Source organism: Vombatus ursinus, unplaced genomic scaffold (genome assembly GCF_900497805.2).
Source record: "Vombatus ursinus unplaced genomic scaffold, bare-nosed wombat genome assembly UNPS02010461.1, whole genome shotgun sequence".
Lineage (NCBI taxonomy): Eukaryota > Metazoa > Chordata > Mammalia > Diprotodontia > Vombatidae > Vombatus > Vombatus ursinus.
The window spans coordinates 7,343,131-7,351,312 of record NW_020950239.1 but is presented as its reverse complement, the minus strand read 5'-3'; the positions used below and the strand labels follow the sequence as shown (position 1 = coordinate 7,351,312).

The 8,182-nt window shown below is 41.8% G+C and overlaps 1 long non-coding RNA gene across 1 annotated transcript; it reads right to left on the bottom strand.

Annotated features, from left to right (window-relative positions):
- Positions 1-275: 275 nt before the first annotated feature.
- On the bottom strand, positions 276-6,525 carry LOC114037624. Its single transcript, XR_003568469.1, has 2 exons — positions 6,277-6,525; positions 276-506 (listed from the first exon to the last, which is right to left on the bottom strand). It is a non-coding gene; the product is annotated as an uncharacterized LOC114037624 (long non-coding RNA).
- Between the last annotated feature and the right edge of the window lie 1,657 nt (positions 6,526-8,182).

Here is an 8,182-nt window from a genome sequence, read left to right as displayed (position 1 = left end):
AATAAATGGCATCATCAGGGATTTTGGCCTCAAATTCATGTTTTTAAAATTATTTCAACTGATTGATATTTCATAAAAGAATTGTTTTAACAAGCTGCATAACCACAGTGTTCTGTCAGCTCCTCAAAAGTCAGAAAACAAACCAAGGGAGATACTTTATTTTAAGGCTTTAAATAGCAGAAAAATTTGTTCTTGTTGTTTGGTTTTTCTTGCTGTATTGTTTAAAGAGAATCAAAATGGAGGAGTGTAGTGAGATTTACCAAATGAAATAAAGGTCACTTTTCAAGAGATAAAAATAACATTTTAATTCATATTTCAGGACAATTAAACATAGAGTCAGACTTTACACTCATACCAGCCTATCAGGGAACATTAAATCCCTGATAGTATTATTCTATTACTTAAAAAGAAATAAACAAAAACAAAAACACAAAGCTGGGGACCAGTGGGAAGGGAGGAAGACAGTGGTAGACTCTGGAAGATGGAATCTCTTCTCTCTGCTGCTCCTACAAGAGAAAAGAGAAACCAATAAGCATCAACACACTGTCTTGTGCCCTTCCCACCTAAGACCCACAGTTTCACTTCCTGTCTTATTTTTTTGGCCAACTTCATCATGGATAGAGTACTCAGTACCCACCCATCCAAAACAGAAGACTGATTATTCAGCCTTCAAAAAAGAGATACACAAAGTGATTCAACCAGAAAATTAATTTTATGTGAATCACAGAGAAAGGATGTTATCATAGGAAGTGCCATCACCAGCACTAAAAAAAAAAAATCTGTAATTTTAATACATACATAACTCTACCACTAAATCTACATCTTTTAATTAATAAAGACCATTGAAGAAAATGTCAGCCCTGATACTTAACCTATCCACAGTCACATCATTCATCCTCCCTGGGTCTGTTTCCTCATCTGTAGAATTGTGATAATAATACCTACAGTGTCAAGGTCACCTGAGAGTTGCTGGAGATAGCTAGGGAACACAATGGATAGAAAGCTGGACTAGAAATCAGAAAGACCCGTATTCAAATACTGTCTCAGGCATTTATTAGCTGTGTGACTCTAGGCAAGTCACTTAAACTCTCTCAGCCTCAGTTTCCTTATCTGTAAAATGGAGATTTAACAGCACCTACTTCATTAGGGTCATTTTGATCAAGTGAGTTTATATATACATATATATATATATATACACACACACACACACACAGAGAACACTATATTACTGTATATGAAAATGAGTTAATGAGAGTAAAGTGCTTTGAACATTTTAAAGTTCAAAATAAATGTTACTTATATAACTTGAAAACAATCCAGCCTTATTCTAACATAAAAGGCAAGCCAGAAACCAATAGAAAGGATTAAAACCAGTTATCAGCAAATTCTTGACAGAAGTTTGGCTCAAATACCTTCTTCACCCATTTTACAAATGGAATTCAATGGTATCCATTAAATTAGAACAAAAGAAATGGATCGATGGAGGGTTGCATGGTTACAGAGGAAAGATGTCTAGACCAATCAGCACAGTATTGAAAATCCAAATGAAACTCTGGACTATTGCCAGGCTTGTGGAAAAGCTTGAGACTAGAAACCTGCTCCCAGCCATAATCCAACTGCCCAAAGGAAACCCACTCAAATCATCACTGCAGCCCTTGACCTCCAAATGGCAAGCCTAAGGCAAACAACCAAGGGGAAGGGGGAGAAAGGGGAGAGAATGAAATTGGTAGTATCCAAGCAGAGTATTTATGAAGCTATACTATTGTTAGCCTTCACCCAGGGCAAGCAAAATTTACCAAACGATTTCGTTTAATTACTTAAGGAGTTAAGGCAAAGGGATGGCAGAAAGATAAATCCTCCCTAGGGTACAATTTTTCATAAGGCTAAACTCAGAGAAACAAGGGGTTTTATTGTATCAAAGCATAATTTAATATGGGAGAAGGGTGGAGGATTAATTATGCCAAACCAGAAAGATACCTTCTAGTAATTTCAATGGATAGATATAGATAGATAGATAGATAGATAGATAGATAGATAGATAGATAGATAGATAGATAGATAGATAGACAGATAGATAGATACCAGTCCAGCCGGACCCAGTGACAGTGTAATAGAGTGGAAAGAGTCCCCTAAAAATTTACCGTGGAGAGGGAGTTGACAAGTCAACAACAAGCGTTTCAGTGTTATTTTGTGCTAGGCACTGTGCCAAGCTCTGAGGATACAAAGAAAGGCAAAAAGATAACTCCTTGCCTTCAAAGAGCTTACATTCTAATGGGGATAGGCATCCTATAAAGGGGAGCAGAAAGGGGTAGGCTGTGTGTGAGGGCTTGTGGTGAGGAGTCTGTTGGTAAACTATGTGGAAGCTAAGTCCGAATAAAACAAGGGTAAGGCTCACCTATTGGAGCTGGGAGATCCATGGGTGGAAAGGAGATGGAAGGACACCAGGATCGAGGTAAAGAGTCACCCAGGAAGTGTTTTTTTTGGGGGGGGGCATAGGATGGACTTGGAAATAATAATTATTTGTTAGTAATGAATTATTCAGTCAATTGGATCAGTAAAGCTAACTAAGCAAAAGAGTTTATTCAAGGCTCAACAATAATACATCAATCAAATATCAGGTGAACTTGACCACTTGCCCTCAGTTTCTCTGTGCAGCTATCTGTAGATATAAGCAATGTGTCTCTGATTCCAACTCAGCAGGAACTTTTCTGTATCAATTCATTCCTCTTTGTTTTCATGGTCCTGCTCAATGGTTGGTATTATGCCCTGATTCCCTATTCATGTTAGAATCAATTAGTTGTGTTTTTATATGAGCGGCACAAAAGATAAATTTCGGTCGGACCACAGAGTACAACTACTTGGACCTGTGGGGGGAGGGGAGAATGATACTCAGCTTGTGAACCTGAGTGACTGGAACGATGGCGATGCCTTTGGCAGAACTAAGAAAGTTCAGAAAAGGAGTGTGTATGGAGAGAGAGGTAATGAAATTAGAGGCCCAATCTGCTACAAGCCATCCGTGCTTACTGGTCCTGTGAGATTCACCCTGTCCCACTCAAAATGAAAATAAGGCAGCAGGGTGGGGGCGCAGGTGAGAGCAGAATAGAAGGGCTCTTATTGGCCACTATTTCTAGTGGTCATCGAGTTCATCTCCAAAGTATGTCTACCACAGCTGAAAGGTGAGTGAGGGTTGGGACAATACTTTTCCACTGATACCTGGGCTGCCATGTCAGGGTTTCCCCAGGTCATGATTAGGTTATAATTCCCCTGAGGGGCTAACACTCTTCTTAGAAGGAGGAAAGGTTGGGAGGCTTGTACAGCATTGGGGGATAATGCATGAAGGGTTGGGCGATTATACTGGAGACAGGCCTTGTGGCCGCCTTCTCCCTGGTTTATCACATATCAGTCTTCTTGCTGTTCCTCAACCTACATCTTCTGATTCCCTAATTTTTCATTGGCTCATTTGTTTGCCTCATGCCTGGAATTCTCTCCCTCCTCAACTTCTGCCTCCTGACTTCCTTCAGGGCTCAGCTAAAATTCCACCTTTTACAAGAGGCCTTTCTTGGTCCCCTGTGATGTTAGTGCTCTCTGTAAGGACGTCAGTAGGCTCCTCACAACCTCAGTAATCCAGTTCCCTCCCAGCAATCAGTCCTGAACCTTGACCTAACAATCCAGAAACCTACCCCCAGTGCTTGGTCTCATTTAATTCAGATAAGAACCCTATAAAATTCCACCCTGCTTCACAGTTCAGAACACCTAATTCCACTCAGGATCCCAACAGGTCTGTCCTGTGTCTGTCCACCCTCAATAATACATTTTCTTTCTACACTCCATTCTTATTATGTTTTGTTTTTGTTTTTGTTTTTGTCATTGTTTTGTCTTGTGGGACTCTACCTCCCCAAGCATACCAATTTTCTCCTCAGAAGCATCAGCTGTTGTCCGGGACTGCCAGCAGCCACCTCTGCCTTCCAAGTCTCAACAAATTAGGCTCTGCCCACTTTTCCCCCACACCAGGGCTATAACTACCCCTTCTCCCTCAGTCATTTGTCCCTCAGGCTCTTGTCCTGACAACATAAGTAACATACAAGGAAAATTTTTATCTTTCTCTTTCTTGCTCTTTGGAATCTCAAACCTTACTCAAACTACAAATGAAAACACTTTTCTTCTGTGATTATGTACTATTTATACTGTATGTATAGCATTTGTACGTATAGTTGTTTGTATGTGGTCTACCCTATCAGACTGTGAGTTCTTCTAGGGCAAAGGTCTGCTTTTGCCTTTCTTTGTATCCGCAGCACTTGGCACAGTGCCCGACACATAGTAACTGCTCATTGAATGTTTGTTGACTTGTTCCTTGGGATTCTGCCTCAGATCTATGTACCCAGAAAGTGTCTCTCCTAAGTTCCAATTCACATAATCAACTGTCTGATGGTCATTCCAACTGGATATCCCACAGATTATCTTACACATTCAGTATATACAAAACAGAACTCATTATCTTTTCCCCAGACCAATCCCTCCTCCAAACTCCCTGTTTCTATGAGGATACCACCATCTTTCTAGTCATCTAGGTTCTCAGCCTAGGAGTTAACTCTTACTCCTCCCTCACCCCAAATGAATTAATTGGTGGCTATTTTTTGCCATTTCGACCACCACAAAATCTCTCACTCTCTTCTCTTTCTCCACCACCCAACCTCATCACCACCACCCCCACTATTGTCACAGACTCTTCATTGTTCTCTCCACGCAGCTGCAAGTGTAAAACTCCCCAATCACACATCTGATCACACCATTCCTCTATTCAATGAGATCCAGCGGTCCCTCAAGGATCAAATACAGACTTCTCAGTCTGAGCCTTTCACAACAGAGCTCCAACATACCTTCCTATTCCTTGAGATTTCCCTCAAAGAAATTTTTCATTTAGTTATGATAACTTCATGTTCTGGGAAAAGACAATTAGCAATTTGTAGGAAGTAGATGCCTAATGAGTGATTCAATTATCATTATCTCCCTTGCTTCACTCTGGGGTCTAGCCAAGAAGGCTTTCTTGCTGTATATACCTCACACACCATACTCTATCTGCCATCTCTGTGTTCCCCATCCCCAGAATGTACTCTTTCATCTCTGCTTAGAATCCCTAGCTTCCTTCAAAACAAGGCTCAAGCACTACCTCTTATATGAGACTTTATTTCTCTAGCAGCTAATACCTCACATTTTCTATTAATTTTTGTACAAGTTTGTGTACACAGGTTGTTTCCCCAGATGGAATGTTAAGTCCTTGAGGGCAGAGACAGTTTCATCTTTTTCTATCCCTAGTGCCCAACAACAGGGTCTGGTACATAGCAGGTGATAGATAAATGCTTGCTGATTCCATCTTTGACATTTGGATTCTGTATCTGACTCATCAGTAGTTATATGCAAATGTACCATTTTCTTCTCAACAAAATGAGACAAATAAGCAGTACTTTTATAGGACTTTGCTACAAGTGCTTTAGGAAGCTCTCTCAAAGTCACCAGAACACAAAACACTCTGTAATGAAACTTACTTTCAATAAGCCTTTTATATCATGTATCCATATGATCAATCAGAAAGTGGAAAGATTTTTATCTCCAAACTACCCAGAGTTAGCTACATTATGTGGAAAGAGCAAAGGGCCTGGATTCAGAAAGACTTGAGTTTCAAATCTGACCTCAGACATTTACTAGCTGTGTGAATCTCAGCAAGTTACTTAACTTCTGCTTACCTCAGTTTCCTCAATCGTAAAATGGCAATGATAAAAATAGCACCTGCCTCCCACTGTCATTGTGAATATAATCAGTGCTTAGTACGATGCCTGGCACACAGTAGGCACTATATAAATATTATTATTATAACTCTCATTGCCCACCCATTCCAGCATTCCCTCTTTCTGAGTCAAGCTGGCTGATAATAAGGCACCCAGAGTAGCAGCAGCATAGGTGCCATTGGGAAAATCCCACACACTTACCCAGAGGCCCCAGACCACTTGGCGGCTGCCTCAGGCTCACTTTAGAGGTAAGAATCTGGATTCCAGAGCAGTAACCAACGATTGAGACTCTAGCCCTTTCCCCTTTGGATGGGACAAAGTGAGACAGGTGGAGCAGATGAGGATGGATTGTGATGCAAACGTAGATTTCATTACACTGTCTTTCCCCACATCATCCTGCCTGCCCTTTTCTAACTTTCCTATTATTTTCAAGGGCACCACCAACTTCCCACTCACCCAGGCTCTTAAAATCCCAGGATCTTCTTAGACTTACCCAACATAGAACACTAGTTGCCATATCATGTTGTTTCTATGAACACATCTCTTAAACCTGTCCTCTTCTCCCGATTCACATGGCCACCACTCTAGTTCAGGTACTCCCTCCTGGATTGTTGCAAACCCTATTTGCTCTCCCTGACTCATCTGTTTTTTGTCTCCAATTCAGTCCACTCAGCTGTCAAAGCACAAAGCACAAGTCTCATGTTATTTCCCCATCCAAGAGACACCAGCAGTTTTCTCATGACTCAAAAATCAAATATTTCATTTTTACTTCCTTTTAATTTCCTTTTTGTCTACATTTTAAAATGTACATAATTATTACTTCAGGGCAGTTAGGTGGCATAGTGGATAGAGTGCCTGACTTGGAGACAGGAAGTCTCATCTTCCAGAGTACAAATCTGACCTCAGAGACTTACTAGCTGTGTAACCCTGGGTAAGTCACTTCACCCTGTTTGCCTCAGTTTCCTCATTTGCAAAATGAGCTGGAGAAGGAAATGGCAAACCATTCCAGCATCTTTGCCAAGAAAACCCCAAAAGGGGCCAAGAAGAGGTATACACAACTGAAAACAATTGAACAACAACAAAACAAAAATTATTAGTGAGTGGATGGAGGGCTGGACTTGGGGGTCAGGAGGACCTGAGTTTTAATCTTACCTCATGTATTTAGTAGCTGCATTACTCCTGGGCAAACAAGTCACTTAATCTCTTTCCATCTGTATCTGCCTGTCTCTCTCTTTCTTTCTCTCATTTTCAATTAGCAAGCATTTACTTTCTTTCCCTCCTACCTCCTTCATTGAAAAACAAAAGTAAACCCTTTTAACAAATCAATTTATCTCTTTTGCCCTCAGTTTCCTCATTTGTAAAATGGGGGGAGGGGAGAATAATAATACTTAACAGGGTTGCTGTGAGCTAGTATAATTAACAGAGCTGCTAGGTGGTAGTGAACAAAGAAAGCACTAGGCCTGGAGTCCGCAAAACCCCAACTCAACTTTGGCCTCAGACAGTAAGTGTGTGACCCTGGGCAGGTCACTTAACCTCTGTTTGCCTCGGTTTCTTCATCTGTAAAATAAACTGGAGATGGAAATGGCAAACCACTCCAGTATCTTTGCCAAGGAAAACCCCAAACAGGATCATGAAGAGCCAGACACGACTGAACGGAAACAACAAAAATTCTATATCATTAATATAAATATCATAGTCTATATAAAGATATAAACCTATACAAAAACAACAAAAAGTCTATCGTAGATATAAATATCACAGTCTATATCTGGATATAAGCCTATATAATATAGAAATAGGAAATGTGTATTATAGATATAGCTAAAATATGATCAAACTTTTTTTTTTCCGATGGTGGGGTTGGGATAAAAAATGTTTGGAGTCTTCCACCCTATCAATCAATTAGTATTTATGAGGCGCCCACTGTGTGTCAGGCACTGTGCTAAGGCGCTGGGTCACTGACGGTGGTAAGAAGCAAAGGCAGGACTTTGATTAGCCAAGAACTGACTCGGAGGTGCGTGGGCTTGAACGTCTCGATTCGGATACACTCCCACAAAGGAACTTCAGGTGGACGTGACGTGGGGAAGCGCAGATCAGACTCGGCGAGCGCCCTCTCACAAAGCCCACCGTCCTTCTCTCTCTCCTTCCGACGTGACCTGACCGTGGCCGGGGCCGTGGCCGTGGCCGTGGCCGTGACCGTGGCCGTGGCCGTGGCCGGGGTCCGAGGCAGGCAGCAGCGCAGCCGAGGAGGAGGAGATGGAGCGCGCGGTGCCCGGGGCTCCGACCGCAGTAGAAACTGTAACAATCTTAGCGGTCTGAGCCACGGTCACGTTCGCCCCCACGCCGCCTCCGCTAGCCCACAGGCCCGGCCTCCGGTTCTGCGCCGGCCTCCGGTTCTG